We start from the raw sequence: 19,630 nt of genomic DNA, 5'->3' as shown, positions 1-19,630 counted from the left end.
TGAATTTACAGTCACTTATGAAAATTTACCAGATGAATTCAAATACAGAGAACCAATACATCTGAATGATGATGGTCATCTGGATACAGAAAACAGACATTTGGTGATAAAAGATGGAGTTAATTCAAATCATGCAATTTCACTCCAACAATTAATAAACAACAATGAAGACATCATCAAACCATATACTGGAACCAAAATCCAACAATCAATGGTGCATTTGGATAATGATGTCAAAGGGTTGTTGGATTCATCAATAAAGAAAACAATAATGCCAAAAGTGGATAAAAAAATAGACACAGCAATCACACTCTTTGCAAATAAATTGAAACAAGATGCATCAAAACCATCTGAAGATGACCCAATGGATGCAATAATGGCAGCAGTTGATAAAAGAATAAATACTTGGTTAACTAATTTCAAAGCTGAGTTGGTTCAAGGTGTTGATGAATATTTGAACAATCAAGTTGCAATGAGAATAGGAAGAAAAAGTGGTAGAATACCAAAAACAAATTACACATGGATAAAATTATTGAGTAAAGATGACATTAGAGGAATCAATACATTGCAAGAGATTATTGTGATAAACACATATATCAGGAGAAATGACAGATTTCATCATTCCAAATCCGATTTGGTGTCATCATCATTTGATCAATTGGAATTCTTCTTTGATGTGTCATTTGAAAACTATTATTGCTACTTCAACAATCATCCATCTGATTGGACAATGAAGTATTTTGTTGAATATATTAGGATACAATTACCTGACAATAATGATGAATAAAAATATTGTAATCAAATTGTATAGTGAAAGAATTGTCAGAATTGCAAGAACACATTCGAACATCGATGATAGATTTTCACCGTAAATTGAGTCTTCCAATATTGCCCAGACAGGAATGCAAGATAAAAAGTATCGTAATATTCACATATTTGCATGAAAAATATTACAACACAGGTTTACCTGATGAAGTTTACAAAGAGTTAATTCATGATGGAATCGGATTAATTGGACCAGGAGATGGATGGTTAACAGCTATTCTCCATCGATTATTTGGTTGGCAACCATATATCAGGTCTCATGGAATACTACATGATGCTTATGGCCAATTTTACAACAGATATCATCGTGATAAAGGATACATGTACACCATTAATGAGAAAAAAACATTCAATTGGATGAAAAAATGCATGTTTTTGGGTCAAATAACTGGTCTCTATTATTGCATCAAAAATAAGATAACCATATAATATATGCAAAACAATTCAAAACAAAAGAAGAAATTAATAATTGATTTCAATCATATTTCAAATCGATTATCAAAAGAAGAAATTGATGAATTGAAAGCTTATTACATGTCATATCACAAAAAGATGTGGATGTACAAAAGTGCATACAAAAGATTAAAAAAATGGGAATTCGCAGGGAATATTTCATCCATTGTGTTTGCAACTGGTGGCATTGCATCATCAATTGCAACCAGTGGAGCTTCATTATTGGCAATATCATCAGTTTCTGTCGTAATTCAAGCTTATATGAAGCATAAAAATATTGAAATAAGGTTGTATCAATGTCAATACGCTTTTCAAACTTACGGACATTTATTAAATGAAATAAAAGAAATAATGAGAAATGGACATTTTGATAGAGATGATTTGACAAACAAGCTTACTCAAAATGATGATTTCATTTTGGATAATTCGCCGATTGTCGATAAATGGGGTGACAAATATGATAAAAAATATCAGATATTCACTTATGTATGATTAATAATGTGCATGATTTGGGGGCCAATAATGTCCATAATTTTATCCCAATAAACATTGTATAATTTCATGGTTTTTTTGGATTTTGTCAACTCAATTTGGGAAGAATCAATTTTCATCAATTGCAATATTCTATGCAAAAGATATTTCAAACTGATTATTCTCTTTCTTTTGCTATTGATTTGTGGCAGTATTTTGTTTATTTCAACGAATATTTTATGAATTTTGAAATTGGTTGAACAACTGATTTCAACTTTGTTTTTCAAAATAATTTGATCTAATGTATGCGACAAATGGTATTTTCTATTATACACTGTTTTCTTGTATATTTTGAACAAATTGGCATAGAAATTGATGTATTCTGTTTTGAAATCCTCACCAACAACTTGTCCACAATAAATGCAAGTCAATTGACCATAGATATCTCGAATGTTTTGATTTTCACAGCAATAAGGCATATTTGTTAGTTTATCATTGGTTGGTTCTTTGTGATAGTTGCAAAAGAAGCAATAATCATAGCAATGCAGGGTTTGACAGAGAGATGAATCCACCTGCATGGAATCATCTTTGATGGGGATTGGTATGTGTCTGGCACCCATCATACCATTCTTGTTATTTGTTTTATGGGGCATACACCCAACAAAACATTCGAAAATTGATGAAAAAATAGTCGAAAATATATGAAAAATGAAAATCGAAAACCAAGTTTTTACACAAAGTTTGAGGCACAAATTTTTGGCACAAATTTTGTTTACAAACGAAAATGTCCATAAGCATATGAATCAAGACCATTCGGATGTAAATATCGTTTATCATCGAAACATGACAATGATGTTTTGTTGATGACAAAGCTTCCAAGTTCATGGTTATTACTTCTGATTGTTTTCATTTGATGATGCAATTGTTTCTCTTTGAAAAGAACATCTTTGTAATCAGAATGTTGAATTTCTTTTTTGATGACATTCTTTTTGATTCCTTTAGCCGTTTTGCCACCATTATTATTGTCTTTGATGTATGAGTACATTTTGGATCTCAATCCAACAAATTTAGTGATGGGGATTCCAGCAGCTTCATCTTTGAACTAACCAATGACTTTCTTATTTGTGGCATCAAAGAATTGATGATTGGACGGATAATCTGAATTATCAAACATTTCTTTTTTATTCCAAAAATCAGAATACACATCTTCTGCTTCAATTTCATATGTCAAACTATCAGTATCTGTAAACAGTAATTTGGCTTTGTTACCATATTTATTTTTAATGAAATTGTAATGGAAGTCATACATTAGAGTTTTACTCAAATCAAGGATACACATACCAACATATGCTGGTCGATTGAGAGTCAATGATTCCTTGATTTTGTGGACTGCAACCAAGTTTTCATTAAAGATTTTGCTATTGATGAATGTTGGTTTGGAAGTCAGTTTCGATAATTGTTTTTCATTGGTAACTAATTTGATATCTTCTCGTTTTCTGATATTCTCCATGGTTTTACCAAACACTGAGTTATTCATCAGTTTGAAGAAATCTTTTTCAAATGCATTCTTTGCATTAGTTCTTTGTCGTGTATTGAAATCAATGTATGTCTTCAACCAGGGTGATTGGTCAAATGACAGAACACGGTGAATTTTAGTTAATTTGAGTCCCAATTCACGGTATAATTGTAAGTTTCTATAATGTAATACATATTTGGTTTTGTTTGCTAATGTTGGAATCAATTTGCTGACTTGACCACTTTTGATTCCAAATTTTTCTGCAATTCTTTGACAATAATCTGACAGCATATCTTGTGTCACTTTGATTTGTTCAGCGCCACATGGATAATCATTATGCAGGTCATGTAATTCATGAGGATATTCCAAATCAACTTCCAATAAATATCCAGTTTTATTATTTGCATCAACTGTTTTCCAATTAATATTTTTTATTTGTTGTTTATTCAACCATTTGAAATTTCCACTTGGAAGATATTGACTCATAGCCCAACCATAGAGATTATTTGCATCCAAATACATGAGATATTTGCTTTCTTCATTGGGATTCCAATTTTGCATGTATTTGTTGTTGGCTTTACCGTATCTATTGGCAATGTAACTGATTCCTCCACGAAGACCTTTTTCAACAAATTGATACATATCAATATCCGTAATGAGTTCCAAATTGACTTCAGTCATTTTCAACATTGCATCCCAAGATAATCCCGGAGATGTAAAATAATGACATGGATCCAATCTATAATATTCCAAACATGTTTTCCTGAAATTTTCAAATACATCGGCCAGCAATAAAACATCAGATTTGAGATATAAATCATGGTATTCACCCATGGTTTTCAATTGGAAGGTATTCCAAACATTTTGAGCATGGTTGTATTCTTCATCGGTAATATGAGTGTTGTTCATTTGACTGAAAAATTCATCTTTGGATGGCAGTTGTGTCTCATTGAATTTATCAAAATTACTCATATAATCGTACGGATAAACTCCTTTTTGTTTCATTAATTGCAGTTTTTCACCTTTGAAGACTTCATTGGTATATTTGTATGCATCTTCTGGTAGATTTTTTGCAAGATTTGCCAATGATTGATTCATAAACTGTAAACTATCGATAAATACCAAATTATAACCCAACATGAAGGCCATGTATTTCTCCATATTATGAGGAATTACGTTGATTTTATGCTTTCTGGTTTCTCCTTTTTTATCCTCAAAAGTATTATTCTCAATGATTTCTCCTATTTCTTGCATGATGAAATGGCTATCATATCCTTTCAAATTATGGAAAATAACTGGGATTTTATCTGTTAATTGAAAATTCAAATTACATAAATTATGAGCTGAACCACGGAATTATCCAGTAACATGGCAATGATCTCTTACTCGTAAATCTGATTTATTGTATTGCTTTCCACAGATATGGCAAGAAGTTGCTTTTTGGAAGTCATTTTCATTCTCCTGAGTCATTACCAGTGGTTTATTGAATTTGTTTTTGATAATTGTTCGGCAATATTTGACTTCATTCAACATGGATTCCATAAATTTGTAAACAGCTTTTTCTCCACGATAATATTTTATTGGTTTGGAATATTTGTCATCATAGCAGCAAACAACTTTGTATCCATAACCACAATCAGTATGTTTTTGATATGCTTCAGTAAATGATTTTTGATTGGATGGTTGACAACCATGAATTGGCTCAGTGATTGCTTCAAAATCAGCATAAATCACAAATGGAGCTTGCATTTGTTTTTGGAAATTTTTGAATCCGATTTTTGATCCAACTTTGGGCATTTTAATAGCTTGTTTTCCATTGATTTCAATACATATTTCTTTGTGATTCGATAATATTTCTTCAGATGAAAAGCATTGCAAACAATGCATACAAAAATGTTTCTTTGCTTTGTGGCTCGAATAACTGTACATAAATCGGTTAAAATCTTTGATAAGACAGTAATGTTTATTTTCATTTTCTGAGATTAACAGCAAATTCAATACATCATCAAACTTTTCTTTGGAAATATAAATTGGATAAGGTTGTTTCTTTTCATAACCAAATACATTGATGTTAATATTGTTTTGATTTTCAATTTTGTTATATTGTTTGATGGAAACTGGAAATTCAATTCCTTGGTAATCCAATTTTTCGACAAATGATTTGTCAGTTTTTTTGATTCTTTGTGGATTGTCATTTCGTGGATTCAAATGTCTAATGTGACACCAACGAAAACATTCATTGTCTCTATTTTGTAGATTGATTATTCCTTTTTGATGATGTTGGAGTTCAGTTGGAAGTTGAATGTAAGAACTTCCAGTAAGAGGCTCATATTTGATAATATTAATGTAATGTCCATTGATTGATTTAATTATCCAAGTTGAACCTTCACGAATCCATTTGTGAATATCATTCATAATTTGTTCAACATTAACATCCAAAGATTCTTGAAAATCATTGGCATTAGTTATTGTTTTTGGTTTACTATTAAAATATCCAATTCTGGAGACAGTTTGGTTTCCTTTTTGTTGTTCAAAATAAATTGTCAAAGTTTCAATAAATTTAATTCCTTTCATTTGAGGTAATAATTGTTTCATAAAATGAGCAATAGCTAATCTGGTTGAACTCATTTGAATCAAAGGATCTGTTTCATTTTTAATTCCAACTTCATAAGATTTTGTATATCCCTTGAATGCTCTTGCAACTTCTGTGATTTGAGTTCTTTGTGTTGGAATCGGAGCCATTTTCTTAGTCCTTGGTGCTGCTTTGGGTATTGATTGATTATCAAATGATACTTTTTTCACTCTGGGTGCAGCTTTGGGTTTATCAGCAAATTGAATCGGAGGTGGAATTATGTTGTTTCTCGGCAAAGGTTGAGGTCCATCTCTAAATTGAACAGGTGGTTTGATAATATTATTGTCATAGTTCTGTACCATTTGTTTGACTAATGCCCTTGGTTTGGGAATTGGAGCAACTCTTTTGACTCTCGGCATTGGTACAGGACGTTGTTTTTCCAATAATAATGCAATCAATTGATTTTTGGTCATTTGAGATAAATCAGATTTGTTCATTATAATATTATACGACATATTATTTTTATTGCTGCGGTTGATTTGCGTTTCCAGGTTTGGTATAGATGAATGAAGACTGGAGGCAACATTCATACCAAGATTTTGCGTGGACGGAGTACTTGGTCGGCTCCTATTTCGTGTTACTTTGTCACGGGAATTCATCCCTGTATACACTCATTGAGCATACACAGGAAATATATACAAAAAATTACCAAAAATTCATATTCGGAAAATGTTCCTGTAATTGTTTTTGATATGGAAAATTACCATTATTGATTTTTTTCATCATTGCATTATATTTTTTATCAATTAACTGTTTTTCATCTTCAGTAAAATCATCATCTGATTCTTTCATTTTAATATCCAATGTGATTGATTCAATGGGTTTATCAGTTGTAATTTCAATCTTTGTTTTATATTTCTTTGCTTCATGAGCGTGTTTAATATTTTCTGATCGAGTCATTAATTCAAGGTTGTCTATGGAATTGTTTTGTTTATTGGAATCAATATGATTGATTTGCATTTTTGATGGAATTTGGCCGTTAAAACATTCATAAACAAGTCTATGAACAAGAAAATGTTTACAAGGTAATTCAATTTGCTTTACCGTAGTCATTAAATAACCAGTTGATTGAATTGATCCAATTGAACATCTCTTAGTTTTTTTGTTATATATTTGCCCATATTTATTAACTCCATAATTTGTATCAATAGGATGATAATAAAAAACTTCACATTTCATTTCAACATTTGGTCTTTGATAATGTATTTCACCTTTTCTTCGTTGCCCTTCATATATCATGTTTTGTTGCCGAGTGACAAGTTCCAAATTATTAATCGAATTATCTTGTTTATCATTATTGATATGGTGTATTTGATATCCATCAGGAATTATTTTTTGATTAATTGATTCCCAAATAAATCGATGAGACAATGGTCTTTTTTTCAAAACAGCAATGTCCAAATAACCAGTCCTTCTTAATCTTCCTTTTGTTGGTTTCAATGTCTTACGATTAATAATGTATCCATCAGTTGAACATCCATAATTTTCATAATCAGGATGACAATAATATGTTTTTCCATCATGAATAAAAGTCTTTGTTGTTGGGTTTGTCTTAGCTAGATTTTCACCTGCAGGAAAATCCACATATGTGTTGTCTGATTTTTTTGTTCCACCATCTCGGTTACCCTACGGTACGCGTTTTGTCTTTAAGTGACTTTGGTTTTGGCAACATTTCCAAAACCACCCTCCAAAAATACATCAAACATAGTCAAACAACCCTTGAATTCATTGATGATTAATCACGATACAGTGGAAAATTAATGTCATCCAAATTGTGACACATTCTATAATACAATTTATTTATCAACTTATTTTCAGTCCTTGAAAACTCACTATCATTGTCTTCAATTGGTGGAAATTCCATTAATCTATTAATTGTTTGTAATTCATCTTCATTATAAGAGCTGTTAAAAAAAGCTTTTCTTGATTGATGCATCTTTTTGATATTTTCGGAAGCTGTCACCAACTCAAGATTTTTGCTTGAATTGTCTTGTCGATTGGAATTAATGTGATTTATTTGCAATCCAGGAGGAATTATTGATTGATTTACGGCCTCATAGACGAATCGATGAGCGGGGCATGTATTGTTACATAACGGAGAAATTATATAATAGCCGTTCTCAGACAAATATCCTTTTCTTGGTTCCAATCTTTTTCGGTTGATTATATAACCATCAGCAGATGCAGCAAAATTTTGAAATGTTGGATGAATAAAATATGTTTTATCATTATGATCAAATTGGTTGTTCATATAAATTAGATTACATAATTTTTTTCTCCATTACAGGTTAATTATATCCAAATTGGTGTTCAAAAGTATTGTATTCATCATTCAAATCAGCGATTGATGAGTTGGTTGGATTTAATCGATGATTGTTTGTGAGTTGGGGATCAGTTGGGTGTCATTTATGAAAAACGAGGATTTAGGTTTTTGAGAAACCGAGGATAAAAATCTAGGTTTTTGAGTTCATTGTTGAATCAGGTATGAATTCAGTAAAATTTTCAAAAGTGTGCTTATAGCCCCGAACATCTAACTACCCTAGGGCGAAGAAAGAAGAAAAGTAAGAGCTGGATTAGTATGGAAAGCTGGAGAAAGATCGAAGAGAGAAGGAGACTGAAAAAGAAAATAGGAGATGCACGATCGGAGAGGCTAAAGAACAAAGCTCGAAACGACTACAGAGAAAAGGACAAGGAGGTGAAGAGAAGCCTCAGGAAAGATAAGAGAGACTGGATTAACGGTGTAGCACGAGAAGCAGAGGAGGCTGCGAGTCAGGGCCAACTGAAGGGAGTATATGAAGCAACCAGGAGATTATGCAACGAAGGGCCAAGAAAGGCAGGCATGGTGAAGAGCAAGGAAGGAAAGTTATTGAATAAAGAAGACGAGGCTAGAGCAAGATGGAAAGAGCACTTCATGGAAGTCTTAAACCGGCCAGTTCCCGAAGTTGTTATTGAGATGGAAGAGGCAGACGTGGTGAATAACAGCATCAATACAGGAGAAATAACAAAGGAGGAGATTAGGAGTGCATTAAGGGACATGAAAAGTGGAAAGGCGCCAGGTATTGATAGTATCACGGCAGACCTTCTGAGGGTTGACATTGACACCACAGTTAGTGTCCTGTATGAGTTATTCAACAAAATATGGGAGGAAGAAAGTATTCCAGAGGACTGGTCTAGGGGGCTTATCATCAAACTGCCCAAGAAAGGGGACTTGACGAGTTGTGGAAACTGGAGAGGTATCACCCTCATGTCTATTGTCGCCAAGGTGTTGGGAAGAGTCTTGATCAAGAGGATTGTTGCTGGAACGGATGCTGAGTTGAGAAGAGAACAAGCTGGCTTTAGAAAAGGAAGGAGCACGACTGAGCAGATCTTCATATTGCGAAATATAATTGAACAGGTAGCCGAATGGAACACCAGCCTTTACCTCTGTTTTGTGGACTACGAGAAGGCCTTCGATAGCATACACAGAGACACTCTCTGGAAGATCATGAGGTGCTATGGAATACCAACTAAGATCGTGAAAATGGTGCAAGTCATGTATACTAACTGCACATGTGCTGTGGTAGATGGTGCTGGAAGATCAGATTGGTTCGAAGTGAAGTCAGGCGTCAAACAGGGTTGCAACATGTCAGGGTTCCTGTTCCTCTTGGTGATTGATTGGGTGATGAGAAGATCAGTCGAATGCACAAGGACAGGTATTAGGTGGAGGTTGACAACTATGTTAGAGGACTTAGATTTCGCAGATGACTTAGCTCTCATCTCAAGTACATTCACGCAGATACAGTCGAAGATTAACTATCTCAGTAGTAATGGTAAAGGAACAGGCTTCAAGATTAACACCAAGAAAACCAAACTGATGAGAATCAACGCCAACAGCAACAACACAGTTGTTATAGATGGGCAGGAAGTAGAGGATGTGGATTGCTTTGACTACCTAGGAGCAAGAATAACTAAGCATGGAGGGGCTGAAGACGATATCAAGCACCGTCTAGGGAAAGCTACAGGAGCATTTAACAAACTAACTAAGATCTGGAGAAGTGGACAACTGAGCAAAAACACTAAGATCAGAATATTCAAATCCAATGTCGTAGCAGTGTTACTCTACGGATGTGAAACATGGAGAATGACAAAGAGGGACGAAAGAAAGCTGGACACATTCCTACACAAGTGCTTACGTAGACTACTTAAGATCTAATTTGTCACCAATGAAGGTGACAAATGAAGAGGTTAGACGGCGAGCAAAAACATGCTCCATCAGGGAGCAGATTAGGAGACGGAGGTGGCGGTGGATAGGGCATGTCCTGCGCATGAGCAGCGATCAGAACCCGCGCATTGCCCTAACTTGGACACCGGAGGGGAAGAGGAAAAGAGGGCGGCCGAAAGAGACCTGGAGAAGGACTGTGGAAGGAGAGAGGCAGAAGATGGGTTTTGACACTTGGGGAGAGGCTGTCATCGCTGCGAGAGACAGGGTGGGATGGAGAAAACAAGTCAACGGCCCTATTCTCCCAGAGGAGATAAGGAACTAAGTCAAGTAAGTCAAGTTATCAGTTCTTGAAATCCAGTTCAAATTAGCACACGTTAACAAATTTTTGTTTTCATGAAATTATACCATTGGTCACGAATACCTTGAAGAGAAAAGACGGACAAGAAGGTGAGTTACTACGAAAAAATATTGTCTAACAATCGAGCAGTTGCGCAATTTATTTTGTCTAATCGGGAAAGAGAACGGATTTAAGAAGGTAGTCTTTCTCACGCGAGTTTACTTTTGATACCAGTTAGGTGGGAACTTCAACGTACCTTGACTTAATTTTCACGTGGGTTTCGAGAGTCGCGGTGTATTTGAATCTCCTTACTAGCGTACATTTTAAGCCGTTCCCTCAGTAAACATTACCATCTGTGGAAAAGTTATGAACAAAGGCTGAAATAAAAACTCGTTAAGTTATGATCCATCTTACAACCTACTTGGCTGCCGAGTGCTTCCTTGACTCAGCCAAAGACGTTCCGGCTTAAGAACCATCGCTATCGGCGAGGGTCTCACACATTTTGTGACCTAAATGCTGTGTTACCGCGACAAAATATGACTAATAAATTATCAAACCTCTAAGACAACATAGAACTAGAAAAGTCAGAACACTTAGCAAGCATTCTTGCGATCTTGTGTGCATTTAATGGAAAAAAGAAAATTGTGCGAGCAATTTCCATTCGTCTTATCAAGTATCAAGGGATCTTATAAGTGTACAAAGAACCGGTAGCTCAAGTGATAAAACAAGTTTCGCTTCCCTAAAACTCACCTTAGTAGTAGCACCAAAAACCTTTTATTGGTAACAAGAGACAAAAAGTGTGGCGTTTGAATAATTGGTACAGCTAGACACTAAACCGAGGGAAGCGATTTCAGCCAATTAAACCGACTGCAAGCACTTTCTTTGTCCTCTGTGCTGGAAAATATCCTCTTTTTAATCAATATCAATGCGCCATGAGCGGTACGAGGAGAAAAAGCCAATTGAGCGTCCTCGTTTATTTTTCTAGGTTGTAGACTCAGGATATCTACCGCCGTTTCTTCTTTAAATAAGAAAATACGCTGCACCTCTAAGAAGACTTCGAAATAAAATCCAAGCAACCATTCGTTTTTCTTGAAACGTGTATTCATTGATAGCTATCAAGTTGTTTTGTGAGGAAAACAGGCTGCGCACAGTTAAATCCATGGAATTATAGTTTTGCAACGTTTTCAACTGATGCAGTTTACTTGTTTAATTTGAAGGGGATTTAACAGCCCTTTCACAAAGCGGCGTCATTTGCTGCATCGAAGGGAAGTTTTCCTCTCCTGGACATATTTTTCGGCAAACCATTCAATTTTAAATTTATTTTTATTTTGAACTCACTAAAAAGAACTTGATTGAAAGGTGTTTTCGACAACCCCGTTATCAGTTCTTGAAATCCAGTTCAAATTAGCACACGTTAACAAATTTAATAGTTTGTTTTCATGAAATTATACCATTGGTCACGAATAACTTGAAGAGAGACGACGGACAAGAAGGTGAGTTACTACGAAAAAATATTGTCTAACAATCGAGCAGTTGTGCAATTTATTTTGTGCAATCGGGAAAGAGAACGGATTTAAGAAGGTAGTCTTTCTCACGTGAGTTTACTTTTGATACCAGTTAGGTAAGCACTTCAACGTATTTTGACTTAATTGACATGTGGGTTTCGAGAGTCGCGGTGTATCTGAATCCCTTTACTAGCGTATATTCTGAGCAGTTCCCTAAACATTACCATCTGTGGAAAAGTTATGAACAAAGGCTGAAATAAAAACTCGTTAAGTTATGATCCATCTTACATTCTACTTGGCTGCTGAGTGCTTCCTTGACTCAGCCAAAGACGTTCCGGCTTAAGAACCATCGCTATCGGCGAGGGTCTCACACATTTTGTGACCTAAATGCTGGTTACCGCGACAAAATATGACTACTAAATTATCAAACCTCCAAGACAACATAAAACCAGAGAGCCAGAACACTTACCAAGCATTCTTGCGATCTTGCGTGCATGTGATGAAAAAAAGAGAATGGTGCGAGCAATTTCTATTCGTCTTATCAAGTATCAACTCAAGCAGTTTAAGGCCTGGGTCAAGGGCTTTTAAGAGGAAAAATGGTTTATTCTAGATAACTTTAACAAATTCAATGGCACAGAACTGAAATTTGGAAGATAAAAAGATCTCATCATTCTGAAAATTTCTAAGCATAATGAGTAGTGCATAGATCACGTGACATGTCACGTGATCATTTTTGTGAAAAAAGCAAAGATTTGACAGGTAGGCGACGGTTTTAAGAGATAATATCAAACAAAAACGCGTTTCTAATAAAGATTAAATATCTCCATCGCTTCACGTTTGGAATGATCGTCCATTGTTCTCCAGAAAAAAATTATCGGGGCAAAGGTCATTTTTTAGTCCACAATTCAACTTTTGATCGTTAATTTCTCCAATTTAAAAGCTTAAGGACAGTCATTCCAAACGTAGAAAGTTAAATATTTTAAAATCTGCTTCGAAAACACTAATTCAGTTATTTTTATAAAGAAAATTCGCCGCCATATCGCCGATTTACGAAATTCTCATTTTTTGGTCACGTGATCGGTCACGTGATCAAAATTATACGTTAAGGCAAAAGAAAACATCAAGTTTAATATCCAGGGAATATTTCATCCTGTCTTAGGCAGACAAACCGAAGATATAGGGGATCATTCATATTTTCTGAACACCCTTCAAACCCAGGCCTTAAACTGCTTGAGAAGGGATCTTATAAGTGTACAAAGAACGTAGCTCAAGTGATAAAACAAGTTTCGCTTCCCTGAAACTCACCTCAGTGGTAGCACCAAAAACCTTTAGTTGGTAATCGCAAGAGACAAAGAGTGTGGCCTTTGAAAAATTGGTACAGCTAGACACTAAACCGAGGGAAGCGATTTGTCACAATTAAACCGACTGCAAGCACTTTCTTTGTCCTGTCAGCTGGAAAATATCCTCTTCTTAAACAATATCAATGCGTCATGAGTGGTACGAAGAGAAAGTGCTAATTGAGCGTTCTCGTTTAGTTTTCAAGGTTGTGGAAATATCTACCGCGGTTTCGTCTTTAAATAAGCAAGTACGCTGTAATAATAATAATAATAATAATAATAATAATGAGAATAAGAATATTAATAATAATAATAGTAATATATTGAATATAATACATGAATTATACACTGAGCATAATGGAAACGCTTTTAATTGCTTTTCTCGTGTTCAACCATCACCCTTAAGGATAGGCGGTACTCACATTTCAGGCAATGAGAAACTTGTTAGAATATGTGTATCACGTGTCAAAACAAAGCAAAAACAAACCAGCATTTTCAAAATGGCGGACGAAGGCAAGATTTTTTGCGAGCTTCGATCGTTAAAGTATTGTCTTCTTTCAAGGAGAAAATCTATTATTTTAGGAAACCAAACTTAAAGTGAGAATGTTGGATGTGTTACAGTGTTAGACAATAAAGAAATCATCCAGGGAATACGTTGACGCGTACTTTACGCTTATTTTGTCGCGATCGAGGACTCGGGTTTTTCGATGATTTTAGGCTCATTACGCGCGCTGAACATTACATCTCTCACAGAGAGCAAAATCTTAAACATTGCTTTCACACATACACCACTCATCGACATAGAAATTCTATTAACCTGGTTTAATACCATTGTTCTAGTCCCCACGAGTCTCCTGTCTGCCTGCAGCTCAGTCCTAGAGCATCCATATGAAACTAGAAGCTGAAACCATACTTCCCTAATGAAGGAAACATAGATTTTAAGCATCACAGACCTAATCCAAGATCTTTTTCCGCCTTTGCTTCCCACTTTTTCCATAGGATTCATTGCCTAAGATGAAACAAGCCATTGCTGTCATTGTCCTTGTTCTTTGCCTCTCAACTGCCTTTGTTGAGTCCAAGTAAGAAAACACTAATTACCATTCCACTTAGTAAAGAAGTAAAGAAACATTTAGAGAGGTAGTCAAATACTACATAAATTCAGGCGCGGATCGAGGATTTTGAAAAGGGGGGTGAACTTTTGTAATAATGTAATAGAACCAAAGCCTGGTTGAGGTGTTTGAGGTCTGTGCATCAGCATGATTGATTTCCGATGAATAATTAACATTTTCGAATTTTAGGCGAACGCAAATTCCAATTATATTATCTTAGATTTGTAAATTCAGTTGCGGATTTCTAAACCGGGAAGACTAATTTCTTGTCGAAATAGTAAATAGCTTTTGGTGCCTTGTTGCATTCGAATTGTTGCTAGTTTTTATCAATAACAATGAAAGTTTACCGTGTGTACATTGATTCCTAAAAAATATGCAATCATGACTACATTACTCTCTAATGTCCTCTACGATATTTACTGCCCAAAAAAGTGATGGTTCCGTCATCCTTCTTGGATGGAGTTCCATAAATGCTCGGCAAATGCTGTCTGTCTCCAGAGCAACCATCGTGTTACCATGCATGGCGATGACGGATCGGACAAATCAGATAGTCTGTCCGTGGTGGTCATTGTCGATCTCAGCCAGATGTGGAGTATGCGGAGACAGGAGAATTCGGCCTCGGTGCTTCCAATAGGTAAGACAGCCAGAATCTTTAGCAGCTCACGTAGCTGTAATGGATGCAACGGATTCATCTGGCTTAGCTTCTTGCCTCTTCCAATGATTCGACCAGCGAAACAGCTCACTTTCAAACGCCGCAGGAAGCGGAAGAATATGCTCCCATTTCTCTTTCAGAACGTTGAGAAGGCTAGTCACAGCGTTTTCATCTTTTTTGCTAATTACCTCTGGCACGAGGGCACAAAGCTTATAATGAGCTCGCTTTTCGTGGCTGAAACGGGACTTCAATTCCAATGAAAATATGTCTAAAAACGGTATTACGACAGCGCGCTTCCAATACTCCTTAGCCGTTTCTGCTGGAGTGGTACCCTTACGATTTATTTGTGGAATCAAAATGAATAAATTGATTGGTAGAACCAGTCATCGCTTATGCACATTCTCGAACTCAATCAGAGAAATCAGAGAAATCAGAGAAATCAAATATTATTTCAATATTTGAGGGATAAAAAAAAAAAAGAAAAAGAAAGAAGTGGACTCAGAAAAAGGAGGGGGGGGGGGGGGGGGGAGCGGTGAAAACTCACCCATTTCACCTCCCCTAGATCCGCGCCTGAAGTTTATCTACATTGATACGAGATTTCAATCATTGACTTTCTCTGTCAAATTGACTTGCAAATTTCATGAGAAATGATTGTGGAGCAACCCTTTGGAGCCGTGATCTGCCATCTAATGACAAAGTCAGTAGTCTGGAAGTTACTTTACTTTCTGCCTTTGATCTGAATGTACAGAAAGGCATTTATTTTTTTCTTAATTTTTAGAATTGTACCAGCACACAACAAATGTGTGAGGCAGCTTTTATCTTTAGACTTTACAAAATAGTTTGACTGACATGACATACTTTATTGATATAACGCATACAAAGAAGATTTATCACGAGTTTGTGCATTGATGCTATTAAAGTGAGAGCTGGAAAAGCTAACACACCGTTTTTTTAATCTTTAAGTTATTCAGATATTTGTTTAATTTTTGTTATGTTTGAGAGAATTGCTTGCTCGTTAATACAGCGAACAAGTAAGAACCTGCCTTTCAGCTTGTTCTGAATACTATATCTTAAAATTAGGAGGCCACGTTTGATCGATTCACAAAGCTTCGACCAGATAAAAAAAAACAAAACAAGCTTATCACTTGTCTTCATGCTCTTTTGTTGTCAGCAGATAGGTCCCTGTAAATATAATATAATAATTAAATGCCTTATATTAGTCTTCCAGATGATTTGAGCTCACATTTTCTTTCTAGATCCTATTATGACGATCGTGAAAAGGCAGCCCTGTGGAAGATCATGGAAGATGTACAAGAGGTTGGCACCTGCTTGTATATTTAATCAGAGATAATAATAATAATAATAATAATAATAATAATAATAATAAAAATAATAATAATAATAATAATAATAATAATAATAATAATAAATTCAATATATCTTTATTTCAATATTCCATACAAATCCTGAAATCATGAAAAACAGATGTCATAAAGTTTAAAAGAAAAATGAAATACGGCATTTTAAAATTAGCTCCACTTGATTAAAAGAAAAAAACAAAAACAAAATACGCATCTCTCAAATGGCCCCTTATGCAGTGTCAATGTCAATGTCTGCGTTTTTGATGTCACGTTGAATTCTTCGTAATGTCGTCGAACCTTGAAGACAGACGAATGCAGATCTTAACAGTGCGAATGAAATTCGGCTTCTGATCCATGACATGGCAATAATAATAATAATAATAATAATAATAATAATAATAATAATAATAATAATAATAATAATATAAAATAAAAATCTTTCTTTATTATAATATTCCAAGCAAAATTGATATTTACAAGTTAAAAGTAGAAAAAAAGAGCTATTAAAACCTATTTACAATTCGATAATAATAATAATAATAAAAATGATAATGGTGTAATGATGACTTATTTACAGAGTAGATCATCAAGGACTGGACTGGTAGTGAGGTCATACTTGTCTTGGTGCAATTGCACCTGCGCTTTCAATGTTTTTGCGAGACAAATGTGACATTCAAGCGCTTAGGTTTCAGTAAATTTAAGAACACTTGAGTTCCTGTCACTCATTTTAACCAGTATTAATCCACATTATTTTGCGAGAACCCGTTTGTATCTGCGAGGCTCAGTATTTTTTCTTTATATCCGTTCCTTTGCAGTTTGCAGATGTAAAAAGAGGTGCCGTTCAGTGTGGTCCAAGCAATCCTTGCGCTCCACATTCAAACTCGAAATGGCAAGTTAACTTCCTGATTATTTATCAAAATACTTTTAGATGATGCCGGGCTCCAAAATTTGGAGTTCTGAGAAAAAGAAATTTCAATTTTCTAGACTAAGGGTAGAGGTTTTGAAATTACAATCTTGCATAGAAGATAAACTTCGGTGACCTTCATACTACATCATCATTTTAACATAATGTATGATCAAAGTTAAATTCAGTTCATCGGCTTCCAAGCAACAACTATTACCATAGCGACGGTAGCGCATATCCTCTCATTTTTAACATTGTCGATTACCTCGAAATCTGGTCACACACTTTATGACGAAACTTTACGGATTTAAACTGTTCAATCCACACAACTTGGAGGAGAAATTACAGAACAAAATCTGTAAGAGCGCTTTCAAGTAAGTGATGAATCAATTTTTAGGGGGTGATTTTGTTTATTTCCTGCATTTTCCACCAATATCTCTGGCAGAATAAAAACTTGATGCTTTCTTTTTTATATTAAGAGGTCTTTCCTCATAGGAAAACATTGCATTAATCGGAATATCTTTAAACGTTTTGTTAAATCACAATTGGTTAGAGTAAGAATTCTTTAAGATACTCGTGTTACACATACACTGAAGAGTTAATTCATTTTTAAGACAGAATTTTCAGCCTCAGTCTTTACTACTGAACACAGTAGTCTCCGAGAGTTAATTCTAGTTGTAGTACCTTTTTTTTTCTCCTCTTATTTATTTCCCATTTTCTTCACAGTGTTAATGGCCGTTGTGTGCCGAAGAGCGGCTAGCATTGTCCAGCATACTGGAGTTTGAGGCATCAAGATCCATGGTTCTTAGATAATTGAAATAGTGCTTAGTTTGTCAATAAAGGAAGCTTGCCTCAAAAAGAAATGTAATTGCGGTTGGACCAGGATAGTAAGAATTAGCTGTACATGTTCGTCTGCAGATATATAGTACCACCTCCTTGCGCTGTTTCTTGTGATAGGGGATTCCTTGGTTGTGATATAGCCGGGAATTCCTTGCTCATCCCAAGAATCAGAAAAGCGGTCATTATGTCCGGTGGTGACACGTTTTATGGTTTACGCAAAACCTACATTTCTGTTTTTTTTTTTTTTTTCTAGATTAGCGTTTCAGACGAGCGATCGTCAGGTCTTTTTCTTCACTTGAACTAAGGACTATCGTTACAGAGCTAAAAATTGCAAGCTGAAACAACTGAACGTTCCTTAAAGTGAAGATATTCTGCACAATGATCGCTCGTGTGGGGTTTAGTTTTTAACGCGAACAGCTTTATACGTTTCGATGTTTCGATATAGGATTGGATAATCAGCTTTGTAGGTGAACAATTACATGAATTGAGTTTGCTGATGCGTAAAAACTTTCTGTACCCAGTAAGTTACAAATGCAGTGATAGTATTCTAATTGTCGAGTCGGTTTCGTAACAGCTCTATACTAAGTATCTCCACTGGCTCAGTCTATAGTAGTACACAGCCCCGAATTAATAAATGATCCTAAATGAAAGGACCTTTGAACATTGGCAGAAAGCTATTTTGCAACAGCAACCCAATTCATGTAATTGCTCAAGGAATATTCAAGGAATAGTAAACATTGAGGGATATTAGTTGGTTCAGGTTTAGCTGGGGGTAAAACATGACTTCCTTGTAGAGATTAAATTGGTGTTGCACTTTTGCTTTCTTTGATCATGGTGAACGTGAGGCTCTCTTTGAAATTCTGTCTTGAAACAACGTACAGGCTGTAACATAGAGAGAGTTAATACTATAGTTATGTTTAATCAGGACTGCCTAAAGTGTAACTACAATTTATCTGTGTACTTATTGTACGTACATTGGAGTTGACATTTAATAAACGCTTTTGTGGAAATGAACTGTTGTCAGCTTTGCAAAGAGATCTCGTGGTGCATCCTGGGATTTGGGTAGCTCCTCTTAAGATGCCAATTGACTCACTCACTCCCTAAATATCAAAATGTATTAATGTAGACTGAAACAATCTTTCAAAAAACAGCTTTTAGGAGTAAAACTTCATCCTTGTTGATTGCGGTCGTTCACCAAAATGACCGGAAAGAACAGCACCTTGCAGCAAATGATTAAAATCGAAAAAGCTCCGTAGTTTGGAAGCATGTTTGGGTTTTTCTGAGTGTTATGAGTGCAACTATGCTGTACATGGTTTAAAATCATGCTGAGACGGAAGGGAAAAGCTTCATCTGCCCTACAAAGGCGACAGACTTAGAGAGAAAACTTTAATTCTCTTCAAAATTACTCGGGACATTTAAGAGCAAGGATGAGGATACGAACCCTCAATATATTGGGCTAACAGGTTTTTGGTGTACGGTTGCAAGTC

General features: G+C 35.2%; 1 protein-coding gene and 2 long non-coding RNA genes across 7 annotated transcripts in view; 2 read left to right on the top strand and 1 right to left on the bottom strand.

Moving 5' to 3' along the window:
- LOC146455586 (uncharacterized) overlaps positions 1-19,630 on the bottom strand; it is a 325,355-nt gene that overhangs the window by 63,266 nt on the left and 242,459 nt on the right. The gene's annotated exons all lie outside the window — the stretch shown is intronic.
- Positions 10,478-16,359, top strand: LOC146455594 (uncharacterized). 5 transcript variants are annotated; one of them, XR_014859000.1, is made up of 4 exons: positions 10,619-10,633; positions 12,017-12,056; positions 14,277-14,356; positions 16,295-16,359. It is a non-coding gene; the product is annotated as an uncharacterized LOC146455594 (long non-coding RNA). The 5 variants fall into 5 exon arrangements; XR_014858999.1 differs by lacking the exons at positions 10,619-10,633; positions 12,017-12,056 and adding exons at positions 11,113-11,127; positions 13,191-13,437; XR_014858997.1 differs by lacking the exons at positions 10,619-10,633; positions 12,017-12,056 and adding an exon at positions 10,478-10,545.
- On the top strand, positions 17,000-19,157 carry LOC146455593 (uncharacterized). Its single transcript, XR_014859007.1, has 2 exons — positions 17,000-17,288; positions 18,030-19,157. It is a non-coding gene; the product is annotated as an uncharacterized LOC146455593 (long non-coding RNA).

Source organism: Pavona decussata, unplaced genomic scaffold (assembly GCF_977016875.1).
Source record: "Pavona decussata unplaced genomic scaffold, jaPavDecu1.1 SCAFFOLD_272, whole genome shotgun sequence".
NCBI classification, from domain to species: domain Eukaryota; kingdom Metazoa; phylum Cnidaria; class Anthozoa; order Scleractinia; family Agariciidae; genus Pavona; species Pavona decussata.
Note: the sequence above shows the minus strand (reverse complement) of the source record. Positions and strands in the feature narration are given on the sequence as shown.